At 42.3% G+C, this 19,831-nt stretch overlaps 1 protein-coding gene across 5 annotated transcripts in view; it reads left to right on the plus strand.

The window, feature by feature from the left end:
• LRRC8D (leucine rich repeat containing 8 VRAC subunit D) overlaps nt 1-19,831 on the plus strand; it is a 55,143-nt gene that overhangs the window by 14,529 nt on the left and 20,783 nt on the right. The window contains exon 3 of one of the 5 annotated variants that reach the window (XR_012661292.1): nt 13,302-13,385. The exons of 2 other annotated variants lie outside the window; for them this stretch is intronic. The gene's annotated coding sequence lies outside the window, so the exon portion shown is untranslated. Of the gene's footprint in view, nt 1-6,950; nt 7,051-13,301; nt 13,386-17,737; nt 17,840-19,831 lie in introns of those variants that run through there. 2 more of the 5 variants (XM_075098083.1, XM_075098084.1) reach the window with 2 other exon arrangements.

The raw sequence follows: 19,831 nt of genomic DNA on the forward strand, positions 1-19,831 counted from the left end.
AAGGTTTTTGCTGGCATAGTTGGGAAGCAAGAAAAAAAAATCATGGCTGATACAGCTAAATCAGCAAAATGTTAAAGTGTGGCTGGGGGCTTTCCTGTACAAGTGTTCTGGTCTGGTTACTGTGATGGAGAGTGTGTGTGTGTATATATATGTATTTATATATAAAATATATTTGTGTCTGGAAACCTCTTTCATGGGAGCATAAGCTTTAAGCTCTTTTGAATTTTTTAGTGGGATTTCTGCAGCTGCAGAATCCTGAAGCACCAGAGGAAATAGTGATATCTTCAAACATAGCTGGTTTATTTTAGATCACATTTTACTGATGTGCTTTTCATTTGTTTTAAGAACAACTTGTCTGTAGCTATTTGTTTACTATACATGTGTAATAAGTGGCAATGCCGACCCTCTTCTGGAAGTATGAATGAAGGGACCCAGGGAAAGGTGGATTTGCTTGGTTATTTTCTTTCATTTCTTGTGTCCTGCTTTACTGGTGTTCTGGGACGTAGCTCCTCTGTGCGGTGTAAGACAGCGTTCATTCTTGAGAGGTAGGCAGATCTGACAGATTTACTTGCTACGCATCAGCTTCCTCTCTGAGTTAACTGCAAAAATGTTTTGATGCCAAACTTAATGTCAGGAGGTAACCTGTCAGCTTGCTCTTATCTGTTTGTGGAGTGAGTGCCAGGTGTAGCTTGTGCCGGTGGTCCTTTGTGTTTCATGCGTTTGAGGTGTGCGAGCCTGTGGCAGAGGTGGAGAGAGAGAATGGGAGGTGCTCGCTTATGAAAATAAAATCAATTTTTGACAACGGCACCCAAAGGACAGACAAAAGATGGATGTCCTGAAGAGCTGTGTGTTCCAAAACATCCCTCAGCTTCTGGGGAAGGGCGTGCTGGTTCCAGACGTGTTGTGAATAGCAGACTTTCCTGGATGTTCGCCTACAGATTGACCTCTAACCTAATACTAAGGTGTGCTCTCGCCATGTTGTAGGGGCTCCCTGCAGGCCTGCCTGCTCATATATCGAGTTATATCGATGTTGGTATTGGCCATGGTTGGCCAGGTGTTGGCAGCGAGGGCTGAGGGAGGAGGGCAGGCTGCCCTGCGCCCGTCGCCGCCGGTTCCAGGCAGCTCACCAGCCGACACGAGGGACCCGCTGTAAGACCCTGCTGGGACCATGACCGGCGGAGGAAGCATGACATGCCGGCCCCCTTGCCTCCCTGCCAGGACCAGGTACAACGAGGGGATTGGAGAGCAAGGGCCGTTCCCCCCGCCATGTGTGTGTGTTTCAATACCAGAAGCAGTAATTAGAAGTTTATTAACTGACAAATTAAATTGATTTACATTCCCCCCAATCCGATAAACTGGTTTTTGCTTGCAGCAATGTTGTTGCCAAGGCTGCCTCAAGGCAGAAGTAAATTTTTCCTTAGGTGTAGATATAGATGTCACTTTGACTACTTCTTTGCGATGAAAAGGACTTTTGTGTACCTCGCTCCAATGTTGCAATTTTCATGTCAGGTTATCTTTTCTTTCTTTCTGTCCTCCCAGTAGGGTTTTCAAGGTTAACGTTAGATACAGAAACTGGGAACAGCCCTACTTTGGTGGTTTTTCCACTGGTTTTTGCTCCCATATTTCTTTGCTTAGGCAGGAGGTTTGTCCATTACTGATAGCAAAAGCCAGTCCCCACAGCTCTGTGTCTGTGAGCTGAGTTGCTTCCAGCCAGCTTGTCCTCCTGCGAGCCTGAGCCTGGCCACGGACGGTGATACCAACTGCAGCACGGGGGGAGGCAGGAGATGGTGCTCATGGGTGTTGGTCAGCAAACTTGCTGTAGCAGAGAAAAATCATGGTCAAAACGCAGCAGTGCTCTTTAAACCTTCAGTGGAGTAATGTTGTATTGCATGTTTTCATTCGCATGGACCTGTTTCCTACTGGATGTGTACCAAAATCAGTAGGCTGCAGTAATCTTAGCTGTGTGTTTTGACACAACATGATGATGATCTGAAATATTTACCTACTCTCAGTTCTTGACTGCAGTCTCAAGAGGTGCCTTGTGGATAGACAGGAGGAGATTATCAATATGTGGTCACTCCCTCAAGCTTCGTCCCTTGTCTCCAGTAGGCGATGCTCCCTTGAATAAGGGAGTGCCATTGCAGTGTGCTTTTTCTCTTGCTCTCTTAAAGGCTGGCTGTGAATGCTGGAGCACCAAATCAGCATAGTGAGGTTCAGCATTAAAGGGTAAAGTATGCCCATTCTTGTCCACACCTGATTTAGTTTCACAGAGTGGTGAAAGACTTCCAACAATTGATAAACCACAGAAGGGATTGGGCTGGGGTGGGGAAAAGTTGGCCTTTCTAAGACCTGCTTTTCCTTGTGTAGATGGGCCCATCACATTGTGTAGTAATACTGTATTTGCACCTCTTGATGGTGAAAAGGACATACCATAAGAAGTTGAAGATGTTATTGCCCAGTGCTTTAGACAGTAAAGATGGGGGGTGGGGAGAGAGAGAATTGCAAGGGAAAAAATGAAAAAAGAGCTCTTTGTTGCCCAATTATTTTAGTGCTGCTGTGGCTTAGCTGTAATATTGTGTTACGCTGTCCACAGCTTTTTATGGGGCTCTTTCAGAAAAATTTTAAATTTAAATAAATAATACATTTCTCTAGTTTTATTTATTATTTCAAGTGCTAGAGTTTGCTTGCAATTATAACATTACACTGCCTCCGGTCATTGGATATATAAAATCTTGGCCTTTGTTGCTGAGCAATAAGCTCCCAAGCTTTCCACTTATCTGACTTTGTATTTTGTGAAGTAGCCTTTGCTCAGTCTATTATTGGAAGGTGTGGAAGTTTTCTATGTATAATTTAAATCAATTTGATTAATAAGGCATCAGACTCTTTCCCATTCCCTTAACTCTTCTGTTCTGCAGGAGCTGGGCAAAAAAAATACATGATTTTTCTGCTCACAAACTGAATCTGCTACCTTTTGAAGTAAAATGCTTTTCCAGACAGGCTGCAAAACAATTTTTATGGGCAGTTCAAGTAATTATCTAGGAACTTTATGATTGTTAACATTACTGATGTTTGAAATGTTGGGGGAGGGTTGGGGGGAAGAAGTGTAAAGAAGTTTTGTAAAAAAGGAAAACCCCAGCCATGTGTTGTTTTGAAGTCCTGCAGTGGTTAAAGAGAACACTGCCCAGGTGTTTTTTTCCAATCTTTTCTATGGAGGAAGCATGGTGGTTTGGGGCTTTAGAGGCAAAGCTCAGCCACCAGCCCCGACCTGCCTCAAAGAAAGAAAACCCCAGATTGTTGCTTGCACCAGAGCTACAGTCTGGGGTCTGGCCGTAGTCTGCAGCCGGATCTGGCAGTCCTGCATGCCTTGCCTTCTTGGCAGGTGGTGACTTGCTGCCTTCCATGATGTTGGGCTGGGATGTTGGTAGTGTTGCCGTGGGCAGCGGACGTTCCTGTGGCATGGGGGAGATGGAGAGGGCTGTGGAAATGGGGGGTTGCATGGTATTTTCTTTAGATGCAAGAAGTGACAGAGCTAGACGGTCCCATGTCATGGTTGATGAGTAATGGCTATTTTTCCCAAGTCTGTGTACTCCCTAGTCCCTGGGCAGCAGCTGATCAGTGGTAACTTCCAGTCAAGATCCACGGCAATGCCAGTATTTCCTTTTCAGCTGAGGGAGCAGGATGGGGAAGCTCTGCAGGATGTGGATGAGTGTTTGGGAAGGCGGAGGTGGGTGATGGTGGGGCAAGAAGATATCAGAAGGGACAGCAGCGTGGTGCAGAAAGCACAGGTAATGTTATGGGAATGTATTGGTCCGCTCCCTCTCTGGATTGTGCTGTCCTGGTGTGTGTATTGAGTCTGAGACAATCTGGGAAAGCTGGCTGTCAGCTTGGTAAAATAATCAGGTTGCCGGGAACCCTGTCATCTGGTTAAACATCGCTTCAGGTTTATGGCATATTTGTCCGTCTTTAATGCAGCTAATTTAAGATATGCAAACGTGGTTTTTAGCCCTCTGTCTGTAGTTTCTCTACCTACAGTTCATGTAAATTTTTTTTTTTGTTTTGCACCTGTTTGTCTCAACCAGAGTTCAGTCTGAACGCAACAACCGAGAAACTCTTTCACTAAAAGGGTATGTCGAGGTTGTAGGGGATGGGAAATGAGAATTGGATGTCTCATCCATAAACATTTACCAAAGCTTATTTCAACAGCCACTTCTGTCTTTGTTATAATAGCTGGAGCTGTGCCAACCTAAAAAGCCCCAAATCTGCTTTGCTTTGACATTTAGCTAGATCCTTGTATGGAATATCCTAATGAGGGGTAGAGTTACTTCTGTTTTCCTTGTGTGTTGGACAGCAGTTGTGTATGTTGTTGGTAGAACTCGGGTGGTTTTTTTTGCAGCGTCAATGAGTTTCTTCTGCTTGCGTGGGTTGCTCACATAGCTGTGTTAGTGGGAAGACAAACACTTGAAATAGAAAAATATGATGAGGCAGGAGCTGTCAAGTATTATGCACGTATTCTGTACCTTGCATGCTGAGGCCCTGACCTACTTGAGGCCTGTAGGTACTTCTGCAATATATATGTGTTTAGCAATGAAAAACTGCAATGTGTGGCAGAGGGATTCAGTGTTCAAGAACAACACCTGAAGGAACAACCTTTAATCCTTTCCCTGAAATGATCTGGTTTCAAGGTTTCTGTTCTTTTGGGAGGGGTTGAACAGGGTGCTTCTGTTAAGCGTACGCTGGCATGATATTCAGTGGCCAGCACCTTGTTTTAATACTTGGCAGCAAAGTACTATTGACAGAGCTGACTTATTTGACCTATTTTTTCCTGCACGTGTGCTGTAGTAATTCTTTGAGTACATGTGTGTCTGTGTGTATATATATATATATTTTTTAAAATAGTCAATATACCAGGAAAAGCCCCAGTCACAAATAACATCTGAAAACAACAAAAAAGAGCAGAAGACCAGCAAGCCCCCCAGATAGTCCCTAAACAACAACAAAAAGAGCTATAATGTGGTCAAGGAGAGAGCTGTTTGCAGCCAAGGGCCCTTGCTAAGGGGGAGACAGGTTATGAAAAGGCAACAGCTATCTTTGGTTTTGAACGAGGACAAATGTAGTTGTGTTCTCCAAATAAATGCTCGGAGTAGCAGTGTTATTTAGTGTTCCTTGTAATATTAAATGGCTGAGTTTCACAGCTTGTCACAAAAGGCCTTGGAGCTTATTCTTGGCTTTCTACATAGTCTGATCACAGATGATGGAACTAGGCAGGCTAAAGGGTCATGGCATTTTAGAAAGATTCTCTTCAAAATAACTCAATGACCTTTTAGAGTTGGAGGTATTCCCAAGATAAGCTGTTTCTGATTGATCTAAGGCCAGGGATATGAGTGTTTCTTGCTTATTAAATGCACCAAACATGGATAGATGTGTATAGGGTTAAAAGGCTGTGTGGATTAGCACTGGTTGAAAATGTTTTCTGAAGTTTGAATGGGTTAGAGAGTGTTACTGATATTTCTTGACACCTTCTTTGGAATATCATCTACCATATTAAAAGTGTATTTAGAGGATGAACTTGTTTTCAGTCTGTACAACCGAAGGGCACATAAGGAATGTGCATCTTGTTTTCAGAGCAGTCATAGAACAGTCCTCAGGAGCTGACTCACTGCTATTTTGTAAGCAGGGTTTGCCTTCCTTTCATGCGGTTTTGCATTTTTCCGTTCCTTAGTCCATAGTAATTTAGATCTTAAGCGTGCTGGTGTCAGAAAGCCTGCTTCTAAGGGTAGTGTCTTATCCCCATGTACGTGGTGTGCATTCGGCCTGATTTGATACTAGCAAACATAATTTCTGGTGGTTTCATTTCTTTCTAGTTGGGTCTTCACCAAATTGTGGTACAAAGGCACTTGCCCTGCAGCTAGCATGAGCATTAATGAACGTTTATTAATCATTTGGGGGGGTTTACTGTATTTAGTCTGTTATTGTTATACTGTCTCACTTGTATGGGCTTGTTTTCAACTTTTCCTACACAATATTTGAGACTTTCCCGAGTTTCAGATTAATTGACTTGTTCTACTTGCATTTTAAATGAGTTTCACTATTGGGATGCCATGGTAGGGTGGGACTGGGAAAAACGGGCCGCTGGAAAGAATGGCCACAACTCTGTACAACTTGAGCATTCAAGTTACAATTTCTAGTATGTAGCACACCTTGAATTATGATACTGGATTACACTATTGACTTTTGAAATCACTTAAACTTACTCTCACACCTTAGTTACACTTTATGCATGGCAGGTCAGGTATTTTCCTGTGATTGATAGTAACTTTTTATCACTTCCTTTTACTTGGATCAATTCATTTGTTGTTTGGTGGTTGTTTTTTTTTTTTCTAACTGGCAGCTTAGGAGGATTGTAAGGTGCCAGAAATCTTCAGCACTGTCGTAATTTTAATTTTTTTAACTAAAAGCTTCTCTGAAAATAACTGTACACCAATGTGTAAATCAAACTCTTCCAAGGATCTGCTACCTGTAATTTTTGTACAGCTTTGCTAGGTTCAAGTGGGAAGGTCTGCTTGTTTTAATTGATGTTTTTGCAAAACTTGTGCAGCCGGAAAACTGACAAGAGTGATGCAAATGTCGTGTTACTTCTGCATGATTAAAATCAAGGGCAGCAGTGTGGGCTGCCACTAGAAATATTCCCAGGAAAACCATACGGGAGAGATTAAGGGAGAGATAATCCAGCAGGGACTTCTTTCTCCTGTTCCTCCTATTTCACTGTAGCTCCAAGGCTGAACATAGTAAAAGGGAAAAATGGAAACCATTCTTATGGAAAAAGGGTGGAGTGCTATCACTTTTCCTGATAGTAACCAGGAGGTTGTGGAGAGGGGAGAAACAATAGGAAGCTTTTCGTTTCCTGGGTGGAGTTTCACATTTGCCACTGATAAGTGGGAGCCTGATATGAAGGCATCGGGCTGGTAGAAGGGGAGCACCTTCCCTGGGAGCTGCTGGACTTCACTCTGGGTGTTGCTGCAGGAAACTCCACCCTCTTGTTCTATCTCTCTGGTACGTTTTCTAAGCCTTGATGGCGTCGTCGTGTTACTGCTGGCAGAAAGTTGCGTGTGTGGGAGATATGCAAATGTGCTGTAATGTTCTGATATAATTTTAGTGCAGGAAAAGAGCAAGCTCTGCACATAGGTATCGCCAACTGAGCTCCAGTCTTGCAGCTTAGTTTAATAGAGCTGTTATCTCTGAAGAGAGGTTTATATGGATGTGGGGTATAGGATCAAGCTCTTAATTTTGTAAGCTCAAAAAGCAACTCCTATCAAGCCATGCTTCCATAAAACCAAATTCCTTTACAGACAGTAGGAACTGTCTGTATGAGTGTAAAAAAAATTGCGTTGTTTAATGGCATGATTATTGAGGATTTCTGATAATGTGAATTCTCTACTTGCTTGCAGTACATACCATCACCAGGAGAATATGGCTTTGTAATGAATAACTGAGGTGGACCTTATCTTCTCTTGTTTCTCCGTGTAAAAATTCTAAATACCGTTTTGCCTTATGGGGTTTTTTTTGTGTGTGTGATTTTCTTTTCAGGTCCAATGAGAACATGATATTTTTGTGGGAGACAGGAATGAACCTACTAAAATCCTTTCTCATATGCAGGGTTAAGTATTGCACTCAGGAGGGTAATGTTCCAGTGGAATTGCAGTCTTCTCATAACAATTTAGACTTTGGTAAAGAAAGTGGATGAGTCATTGCAGGGGTTTGATGGCTGAAAAGATTTGTTTTTAAATTAATTATTAATCAGAAGCCTTTCCTCTGTGTCCCAGTGTTCAGCCATTCAAAAGATCATCATATTCCCACATGTAGTTTAGCGTTTTGAGTACTATGGACACGTTCGTTTTGATGTCTTTCCCTGAACTGCAGTTGTTTTTTTCTTTGCTTTTGCTTACATGTTATTTATAGAGAGATAAATGTCAAGTTTGGATCAAGCGTTTTGATGAGGTTACAGCACTGAAAGAGCCGAGTGTGTTCCCATTATTTTGGTGTGAGTGTTAGGGTTAATTATGCTTGCTTCATAACCTTTTCAGTTGCGCTGGTGTACTAGGTGCTTCGTGGGTAAAAGGTATTGCAGTTTTTCAGTGTTTGTATGCTCTTGCATGCAGGTTCGTTGGCTTTTCCTCAATAGGAGTTTGTCCATCAAGGCCTTATATTTCTACAGGTTTGTGTTTGAGCTGGGTGTGCATAAAGGCCTTTTTGCCTTTATGCTGGGGTAGTGGTAAAAGTGGGGAATGCTGCAAGCTGCGGTATGACCCTGAAGGGGTGACTCAAAACTGGCCCTTTGAATTCAGTTAGATTATCATAAATAATCTCTATTTGAGGAGTTTTTCAGCTGCAGTAGGACAAAGATGGGTCAATCAAAACCAATTCATGAAAGGTATAGAAGCTTCAGCAGCTTTTTGAAATCCTTTAAGATGCTAATTGATACCCTCTGAGGGCTCCTGTCTGGGGCAGATCTTTGATACAAGGTGTAGGTCTTGTGGCTCTGATCCTAGGAGAGGTAACAAACTGGTCTTTGTCTTTTTATTAACTGAAACCATGTTACGTGCAGTCCTGTGCATTTTTGGAACTGAATCTTGAATGTTTAGTGCATGGTGAATATACATCAAGGCATTTGTTTGCTGACACCGTACAAAAAAGCCGCTTTCCAACCCTTCTTTCATTTTTATTTAATTATCAGCATGAAAGGTGAATGAAAATGTAATAATTTTAACTTGAGCTGTCTCTACCATTCATAATTTAAACCTGAAACGCTTCACATTTTCAGTTCACTAGTCCCCTTAGTCATTAAACCCTGAGTTATGGCTAGGCTACAGTCTTCTGATCAGGTTCCTCTAAAAGTGAGATGGCTGTCAGGTATTTGGCACTGAAATGTAGCCACAGCCTTCTGGTGTTGGTGTTTGTGACATTGCATTTTATGAGATACGTAGGGTGCAGCTGCTGAACCTTGCACTTTTCAAGGCCTGAGTCTGTGAAGAGTAGTCTATGTGTTCCAGCTTGCAGATAGTGATACACTTTGGCCTGCTTTAACCGTGAACTTTAATTTACCTTAGTCAGAAGTTAAGATTTAGTTGCACTGCTGTGTGAAGTCTTTATAAAATTTGTCGTGTGGTGCAGTTACCATGAGTAGGGTTTTTAGAGTGGAAGAAGAGTGTGCAGGACTGCTTTGCAGGGATAGCATTGGAGTTAGACTCCAGTTAGTTTTGTAAAATGAGGTGGTTTGACCTTGTTATAAAACAACCGTTTGCCTTGGCTCAAAATATGGAAGGGGAAGGCTTTTTTTCCCTTTAATTTGTGTTAAAAGGATTGAAAGTGGGAAATGTGGGGATGATGAAGAAATTTTAGCTGCAGGGAATGATATGCAATTGTATTAATAAAACTAGATCTCCCTGAATGCTTGTTTTACTCCAGTAAAACCTCCTTGGGTAAACGTTATGTGCAGGACTGAGTGGGTGCTCCCTGCTGGGTTGTACAGAGAGGAGGGCATGAAAGCAGTTTGCTCTTGAGGGGTTCTGGGAAGAAGTGGATGATTTCATGGCTTCAAGTGGATAAAACTTGCTTTGGTGGCAATATAGGCAGTGGAATTTGATAAGAAGTGGGAGAGGAGAAGGATATGTGTGACTAGGGTGATACTTTGCGTCATGGAAGGAAGAAGCAGGGTCTGGAATTCGTAGTCTGACATTTTTGAATGTGTGAAGTAAGCCAAAGGAAGCTAGTGGGTGTTGGGACATGACTGATTTGCTCCAGTTTGTGGAGTAGGTGTGGACAGAAGAACAGCAAGAAATCACTGGGCTCTGCTTTAACCTAAGAGGCAAAAAACTGCAACTGCTCTGGTCAGAAGGCAGTGTCCAAAGGCACCCTGGCCTGCTCTAGGTCCTGGTGTTTGAGCCTGGCAGCGCAGCTGTATTCAGTTCACAACTCCAGAGCTGCTTTGCTCTGGATTCCTGCCACTGGAAACCTCCTAATGCAGAGAAGGCCCTAAACAAAAGTAGTTGCAGTTACATTTGCTTTTCCTGTGGCACCACTGCAGGACCCCTGGACGGATGAGATAGGGGTCAGAGATGACCTGTGTTTCCTCCAGACCTTAGTTTTTCCTACTCACAGACTTGCCTGCAGAGAGAGATTTGTGGGTTGAGCAATGGTGTTGTAAGGGGATTCCGTGGAGGAGCGGGTGGATCTGGCTGTTGAAGTGTGCCCCAGCGAGCAGGGTTTACCAGGGCAGCTTGCCTGGTACGCTCGGTCCAGAGCCTGTAAAGCAAGAGTTAACATACACAAAGTATGCGGGTAAGCAATGCTTTTGCATTAAACTTCATTAATTTTTGTGATAGCGTATCACCTGCAAATTCCTTCACTGCTGAAGGGGTGAGAAGAGAGATTGTAGAGGTTTTTTTCTTGCTTTGTTTGTTGGTTGTTTTTTTTTTTTTTCAAGCTGAACTGGAAAAATCCCTATAGGTTTTCAGGCTTGGCCACAACAATATTACTTGTCATGTGGTGTTACATCAATTGAGAAATCCTCAGACAGTAAGCCTGCTTGGATTTTCTTGACACTTGCCTTTCTCCTAGTCTTGTCACAATTCTTCCATCATTGACTGACTTCTCTGGTATGTTTGGGTTACGGGGGGATAACAAAGCCTGTGAAACATGACTATCCATGAAAAATAACACTCTGTAATATTCTTTCAGCTTTTCTAATGGGATCATTTTTCACGTGTACATTTGCATTAATAGCATTTGGCTTCTAGTTAATAAATACAGTGCCCTGTGAAAATAATGGGTTATTAGGATTGGATGGGTTCCTATGGTGCCCTTAGTGCTGCAGCTTTCACTAGCTAGCTGTGCCTTTGCTTGTGTGCACAGCTGAGTTGTTTACATGTTAGGAATATGCTAGAGGCAAGGAGAAAGGAACAGCTTTAATGTGATGCAGCTTAGATGCTCTGTGGGGGAGGCATCAGAATTGTTCATAACAAGATCAAATGTCGATCAATGTTTCAGGAAGAATAAAGTTACTGTTTATGAGAAAATTGAAGAATAGTATATTACATGCTTTCCAGCCATCTTAAAGCCATCTATTTTTGATCCTGTCTAGGAAAATGTCCCTCTCCTGTGGTTCTTTTGAACCCTGTAGAGTATCAGTGGTGCCTGGTAGAAGCATCTACCTGGACCACTCCTGTTTGGCTCCAGCTGCTTCTCAGGGCTGCCTTTGGTAAGGAAGCAAGGAAGATGCCAGCTTCTTTCAGCTCTTCCATGAAAAACCTGGTGATCATGTTGTTGAGGGTGCTGCTGGAAGATTGTAGCTGCTATTAAGTTTGTTTTAAAGGCAGATTTGGGGATTTGCTGGCTCTATAGTGTAAGAAAACAGTTACTCTGACATCAAGCCATGAAGATGAGAAATGGTTTCTCCCATATTGCAAGGTATAAAAACTGGAAGGAGAGGACAAAGACAGAGGAAACGGCTAGAGGACTGGAGAAAACAGCTGAAAGCCTCCTCTTCTCCCTCCAGAGCTATTTTTCGTCAGTGACAGAGAACTGTGGGATGAGCAAAGCTGATCTGTATCTCCAGCAGGCCCTGGCTCTGATCTGAAAATACATCCCCAGGAAAAAACAATGAGAGCCCAGCTGCGGGGGTGGGAGCATCCAAAGTCAAGGCACCTCTCTGCTGGATCTGAACCTGCAATTCCCGTTCCAGGCTACTTAGCCTTGTATTTGGGCAATGCCAAAATCTTACAAGGGGCTGTGGTGTTGTGTGTTAAATTGTGCCCTGTGTGTCAGCTGTCGGGGAGGCAGGCTGGGGTTTGGGCTAGAGCAGCTGGGGGATGCAGCCTGCAGAGAAAGGGTAGGGATGGGGAAGGAGGGTGAGCAGTCTTGGAATATCGTGTCAGAATAAGAGGCTTTTCAAACTAAGGCTAGGTGCCTGTTGGAAATGCTTCCCTAAAACAAACCTGGCAAATACACAGTCATGAATTTATTTACCAGAATTCAAGCTTTTCTGATTGTGTGGTTTCTTGCATTCTTCTTAGAATGGTTTGGTGTTGAACCAGCATCCTGATGTGTTGTGTTGTCTGGGCCTGTTTCCCGAGGGAGATGTTTTGGACAGTTACTCCCAAGTAAATCCTGTGTGTGGTTCTGGAGTTAAGGGCTTGTCTTCACATGCCATTGAGAAATTATTTGAATCAGCTGAAGGTGTGAATTTAAAGTGAATTGATTCAACTGCCCTACATCTCTGAGGCAGAATAATTGAGAGTCACTCTGGTTCTGGGAAAGAGTGCTTGAAGAAGGTCTTAAGCAGTTTAATCAATCAATTTTTAAATTTTCTATGTTTTTTTTGTCTCTTAAGAAGTAATCCAAAGTGCCTTATGCAGACAAAGCCGCAAAGTGGATTATGTTATATAGGAAGGCTGTCCTTAAGGATTTGGGTGGGTTTATGTGGACACAGATGTATTACTAGTCAGGAATAGCACTGATATTTTAAAGTCACTCTGTACTTTCATCTGAATTTAATATTCAAGTAACTCCTTCAGGCTCTGCTAACCTTAAGCAGAAATTATGAGAGGAATGTGAACTGTCTTTGCAATAGACCTTTGAAACACTGTTAACGGCGTCTTAAAGCTGTCATTAACTGTGTGATGGCTGAGAGTTTCAGTAGAAACTTGTAGTTCACATATTTTATCTTTTATAGTGAATGGAATGCTGCTGATCTCTTGTGAGATTTTCTAGCGGATGGGGAGGAGGATAATAGAAGTTTCAGGCATATGAGCCCCCCTAGCACATCTTGGACTTCCAGCCCAAACTGAGATTCTTCCCATCCCATACAAAGTTATTTCAGATGTATGCATGAGGCAGAGAACTTTGGCAAAATGTGGGTAGTAGAAGAAGGCTGAATGTTTTAGTATACGAGGCTTTTGGCAACCTGCATAGTTACATTTACCTCAAGCCTGAGGGGACAGAGGAGCCCAGCACAGAGAGCATACACTTCACACTGAACTGTCTGTGCAGACTGGTGGTTTTGAATATTTGCTGTCTAATTTTGGGGGAATTTGTTGCAGAAGGTATCGGTAGGGCACTCCATTTTGCTGTTTAATGCACTGCTACAGTCTTCTTCCCTGTCCTTCACTTTCCTTCCCACTTTGCTGTTTTAATAAGAGGGCAAATGACGGAACAACTGTATGCATTTTCCCTTAGTCATTTTCGATTGTGCAAAATAAGTTGCAGTGGCTGATGTACTGCAAGAACCCAGGTTATTTCCTTTTCAGCTACTGAATTTGGACTCTTGCTAAACATCCCAAGGAATTTCTACTCTAAATAAATGCACACAAATATGTGCTTCAGGAGCCACGTGGGACTCCTCATTATGTGGAAAAGTCCATCACATGTGTTGAACTGCAGAATTACATCTGTAGACTGCTACCACCATGCTTCTAGGATACTCAGCAGATCACTATGTATGAATAGTTAGCATATTTATTTAAATAAAGTTGTGAAACTGGAAGGTTTTGAGTGTCTTTCCTACTATTGTGGCAATTACAAAACCAAATGTTGTGGTTTTCTTACTGAATACATTAAGTTTTATTGCCCTGTGAAAGACTTGGTCCTAGAGGCTAAGGACTGATTCTGTACTAAATTTTAATTGACTGCATGTGCAAATCCAGGTAAAGCATAGAAGCTTCCACCTCAGGCAGATAAGGAATGTTGTATCTACACTGAGAGTGCGTGTGCTTTGCACTGCCTTTCTTCTCTGCTGAGACTGCTGAGGAGCACTGCAGTTTTTGTGGTGCTGCACACTAGGGTAGGACTGAGGTCAGTTTGTTTTGCCTTGTTCATCAAAAAAAAGTAGCAGATGGCTGGTAGTATGCAGAAGCTGTTAAGCTGGGCAAGGGTCAGGCTGATGAGCAGGAGCCTGAACATGTTCGTGTCCAGTCTGGTTGACTCACCAAATTGGTGACTTGGTAAATGCCTTACCTTTACAGTCAGGGAATAGGAGAAATTAATATAGATGTTTTTCTAAAATGCTTTTTAGAGATGACTAAAATTACTAATCAGCAGACAGGTTTGTTTCCTTTTATGCATTCTGTTTGTTTTGTTGCTTCCGAGGTACTGAACATCCAGTTGGCATCATGGGAAAGGTGTTCAGTGCCTTGGAAATTCAGCCCGTTGCAGGTCAGCTCTTGTTTCAGCTCTTTGGCTGAGACGGCTCCTGTGGACTTTGGTATCACACAACTGGAGGTTGGTGGTTGCCATGGGACTATCGAGTGTGACCCAGTTACTTACAGGATGGATGAACAGAGAGCAGCCCCAAAGAAATCATACTTAATGCTTCAAAAGAGCATATTTGTCATCATGGAGAACTTGATGTTGTTATAGGAAGAAAAATGTGAATGGAAAAGAGATGTCTATAAGAAGATACTAAATAGCTCAAAAGCTGAAATTCTGGTTTAAAGAAAACAGACAACTACTACACTAAGAGCCCCCGGCTTCAGGACACATCTAGAAATGTTAAAGCAAAATATATTAATAAAGGGGACAATGGATACATGAAAATTAGCACACATTGAGAAGTTAGGAAGTAAGTTAGAGAATTAACTCTGCATATTTTCTCCAGCTGAAATATGTTAGGAAACAAATAATTCCAGTTACTAGATAGAGATAATAAGTAGCTCATGCAAGAAAAGTAGAAATATTAGTTAATACTGTTCCATATTTGGGAAGGTGCAGAACGTGATACCATGAATGCTGTTCCAGCAGAGAATTAAATCCTTCTTAATGAATAAATATTTATTACCTTCTAGGGATAGATATAGGCAAATCAGCAGTGCTAGGACTTGATTGTTTTAAAGAGCTTGCAGGCCTGCAGGCAATTTTTAATAACTGTTGGTATTGCGGGTCTTAAAATTAACTGTGCCAGGGTAGACAAGGAAAGGGTGCACAACTGATTTAACCATATTCTACCTAGCTTGACTTTAATCCTCATCAAAATATTGGAAAAGTTAATGCAATATTCAGTTGATAAAACATTAGACAGACTAATATCGGTCTGTATCACTTCAAGGGAAATGTGTCTTAGCAAATGAATGACATGCTGGAAGCTTAAGTTTTACTTGAGGGAGGGACCTGCATGAGATGTAGTAAAGCTCTCTTCAGAAGGCATCTGCTGCAGGGGCAGGGAGACAGTCCAGCCGCTGTGGTTCCCTACTACTCCCTAGCTCCTTCCACGCGCTGCCTACTGAGAAAGTGTTGCCCTTTCTTGGCAGCAGCAGAGGTGGTCCGTTAGGGCTTTGACATACCCCTTCGGGACTCCTGTCCTGACATTTTAGTGCTATGTGGTATTGCAAAAGCAAAGGAATTAAGAACTGACTAACTGATGTTTTGAAGTTAGTCATTGGTGGTGAATCATTATCAAATGGGAATGTTTCTAGAAATCTGCTCTAAGGATTGAGGTGAGGCCAGATTCCATTGAACCTTTTCATCAAGCGCCTGGAGACAAGGACAGGATCTGTACTAATATGACTGGCAGGCCATATCATGCTAGGCAGCGTGGTAAATGAGGACAAGGCAGCTTGTACAGAGTAATTGGGTATCCTGGTGAGCTGTACCAATCAAAAGTGCATTTTAATATAGTCTGATGCAAGGTTATGGGGCCTGCAGGTATTGTACTTCAAAGTAGTGGCAGAAGAGGAGCTTGGGGAGAAGACTGCTTGGGGGCTCAGTGAGTAAACAACTGGACACGACTGCCCTCTTGCAGGGCAGCAAAGGTGTGCAAGTTTGGGTGTATGAGTAGGAGGGACAATGGGCAAAAGAAAGTAAATTGAGTGTGAATCTGGGGTCGTGAGCAGCCTGTTGAAAACGGGAGTGAGTTCAGAAAAGAGTCAGAAGAGATATTTGAAGGCTGGGTGGTCTTTGGGTACCACAAGGAGAGCCTGAAAAGCTCATTCTGTTGCTGGATCTGTTGTTTCTTGATGGATAAATGGGGTGACTTGATAGTTGGCAAGAAGCACCTTCTAAGGGAAGGCATGCTGGAGGCTAAAAGGCTAGCAGAAACAGGCGTAACACAGAACTGATGGCGAGGAGCTGAGATCAGGCAATTGGAAATAAGGCATGCATTTGTAACGGTGAGAGAGTGTAAGCACTGGAACAAATAAATGACAAAGGAAAGTGGTGGATTCCACCCAAAATGCTCCCAAGGCTGAAAGCTTTTCTGGAAGTGTTATGTTAGGCAAACAAAGGTTTGGCTTACAGTTACATGTAGTCCTCTGGGCTAAATACAGGAATAATTGAGTATAGTGGTCTGTGGTGTCCCTCTGGCTTCAGTAATTCATAGATGGGACCATACTAATCCGCAAAACAAAATGTTCCTCATATGCTGAATAATTGAGCACCAGCTGGCCCCTCAGAAAGTATATATTGTTTGTGAGAGTGTGTGTGTATGTATATACATATGTACATACATGTGAGGCATATACATGGATGATGCCTCTTGGCCTGAGATATGTAATTCCTCTTATATATTTCAAGAACAATAGAAGGAATTGGAGTCCTCAGGTGGTTGCCAAGGGTTTCTTAACCATGCATATGGTTCCTCATGGACTCAAACTGGGAAATGTGGGTGCATTTCCACTCTGCTTATGCTAGGAAGTAATTCCTCTCTGCAGGGTGAATTAGCTTGTGTGTAGCACCATCTGACCTCTGCTCTCTTCTCTCTGGAACTGACCTTTCTTGCATATAACCAGTTTTGGAATCTTTGTGATGCTTTTCTCTTGCAGAGTAGTAGCTCAGATCTTTCCATTCCTCCTCTTGAAGCTGCATCTAAAGAAGTGACAAGGAAAAGTACAGTGGAATGGAGTAAATGCAGTGGGAGGTTCACAAGCAATGAGTTTATAAGCAACATTTTTGAGGGGGTTTTTAATGGGTTTTTTCTTTTCATAGTGGACAATTAACCTCTGGAACTCACTGCTGCATGATACCATTATGGGTAAGAATTCATATGACTCTAGGAAGGATTAGGCACCTCGGGAATGAAATTTAGTTTCATGTGAAACTGTAAAACCTTGTTCTAGGGTTTGAAAGCATTTTGTAACAATGGGGTCTAACATAGTGGGAAGATTATTCTCTAACTGTTTACTAGGAAACTTGCTGTAACATCTAGCTACTTTCAACAACAGGAACTGGTGATTCAGAGGTTTGTTTCTAAATTTATTATAAGGAGCGTCATGCTGGCTGAAGGAACACTGAGGGAGTGTATATGAAGGAGAGGTGGTGATAAAGCGAGAAAGCACCCTGCATGCTAAAATGTGTCATTGTGCTTCTGATTGCAGGGCATAGGTGCTGATCCACAAACAGAATATACATGCATCAGAGTAACAAACTGGTTTTGAGCATTCAGCTTTCAGTGATCATACCTGTGCGGTGTCCCTCCATTGTATTTAAAGTAATTGGTCTGCAGAGAAAATGCATGGTTTTTATTTGAGGATTGATGTCTTCAGAAGTGGAGAGAGGAATGGAATGGAGCAAGGAGGTTTAAGATGTGCAGGGAAGAAGGCCTAGCTGTGTGCTTTTGTCAAGCAAAAGTCTCCGATTTCCTTTATGAACTGCCTCCTGACACTTGTGTTGGAGAAAGCTTCTCTCTGTTCTTGAGTTACAAATGTTTCAGTCTTCATTACGTTTTTTTTTTCTTTTCTGTTTTTCTCCTCCCAAGGTTACCTGCGGGCGCACACAGGCACACCCACAACTTTATTTATGGATGACGGTTGCATCTGGTTGATACTGACGGACAGAGATCATTGATGGGGAGATATAGGTAGAGGCATAATGACTTGTTTCACTGCTTCTTCCTTTCATGTCCTCCAAGCGCTGGGAGTAGCTGCTCAGCCTTGTTGGCAGTGTCTACCTCAGTATGCTCCTGCGATGTCAGTTGAAGAGCCGAGACCTCTTCTGCGTTTGTCACTGTGTCCACACAAATACATGTATGTGCTCAAAGAAAAAGCAGTCAGCTCCTGGATGTGTCTTGTGACACACGCCTTTGCGCTGTCCAAGAGTCTTGGTGGAAAGGAATCTGCAGAATTGCAAAGCGAGGGAGGGAAGTCTTAAAACAAGAACATCAGAAGAATAATGCAATAAAAGTTTTTAAAATTGAGCAAATGCGAAAGATCAAGCATTTTAGCATCTCTGTCCCTGTAGGTGGGAATGTTTTTGGTTTTGTTTTTCTTTTGTGGTCATGCCATTTGTGGCCCAAAGATGGGACCAGTGAGTGGACTTCCTTTGAAGATCTGTGCGAGGATAAAAGTAACAGCTCAGTCCTACCCCCCTGGGCTGCCCGTCCGGTGCTAATAGTGCTATATTCGTGCTTAATATAGCACTAATCTGGCAAACCACGAAATAGGGCTACTGGACCTTTGAACAGAGGCAAACAGAATGTTGAAGTCATAGATGCTGTGAACTAGCTCTGAAGAGCTGCATCAAGAAGCACAGTTTTTAAGTGTGATATTTTGTGGCTCCTATATGAATGCTGTATTTTCCCCTGTGTGCAGTCATTCCAAGACAAGACAAATTCTTTGTTGTAGAAAAAGCTAAATATTTTGGAATGCTGAGTCTGAAACACAGATGATATACTGTGGTAAAGGACTCCCCTGGGATTTTTTTTACGAGATGGATTTGATTTGTTAAATGAGTTTTCAGTAGTTCTTCAGTACATGCTATTGTGTTGCTTGCGTGATGTCTTACAGTGTCACTGGTCTGATCTGGACTGTGATGACTGAATAAATTGCATCATTTGCTAACTGTGGAAAGATGGCTTGATCCGTAAGACACATTTGTGTATATGTGCATTTTGTAATATAATTGTAAATCATAAATTAACGATGTTCAGTTAATGCCAAATACGAGCTGTATTCATAGTTCTTGGTGTTCTTGCCTGCCCACAGGAGTTCCAAGAGTCAAAGGGGATCATAAAAGAAACTGAAGTTGCTTTTGTACTTTGTTTGAGGGGGGAAAAGTAATGAAATAAGTTATGTAGTCTAAGATGTCTTGAAAATGGAGACTTTTAAGTGGTCTTCGGGCTTCTACCAAGGAACATGCTGCTGGCATTTTGGTTTTGTGCATTAGAGGAAAGAAAACACTAGAAATCCCTTGGCTTTCATCTACAGAGAAATAACTGCACTTTGCTGCTATGTTTTGGCCGTATTGGTTTTTGGCATGGTTGTGATAATTTATAGTTTTATATCCTGTGGGTTTTCAGTGACTTAAATTACTAAGAAGCAATATTTTGTTCTGTGGTGGTTGGTGAGATGGTTTTATAGTTGGCAGGGGGACTTTATCTGGGAGTTGGAGGATCAGACCTGTAGTATGTTGTGTCTTTGACAGTGACAGCTGTCTCAGAGAAGGACTGGAGAAGACTCTAGTAGCTGGCTGTGGTGGCATAACCTGGTTGATTGTTCCTTGCTGACCTTTGCCTTGGACTATAGACGTGCAGAGCTCCTAATTAAAAACCTTAAATGCAAGCCTAACCTGGAAAGTTTGAATATTTCATGTTAATCTGCATATGCTTTTGCTCATTGCTAATAAACTTTCATTTTGGGTCTGTGTTACAGTGAGGGGGAAGAAGGATCTTTATTCAGATCTCTGTTCAAATTGCAGCTATTCACAAACAGCAACTCAGAAGCAAGAAATCATTTTATGTAACTGGATAATTTCAAGTGTGCTGTCATCACACTTTTTTTTTTGTTAACTGAAGGCAGTAAAGATTCCCTAATAAATGACTCATAATAGCATTATTGCTCTTATTTATATAACT

This window comes from Phalacrocorax aristotelis, chromosome 6 (genome assembly GCF_949628215.1).
Source record: "Phalacrocorax aristotelis chromosome 6, bGulAri2.1, whole genome shotgun sequence".
NCBI lineage: Eukaryota > Metazoa > Chordata > Aves > Suliformes > Phalacrocoracidae > Phalacrocorax > Phalacrocorax aristotelis.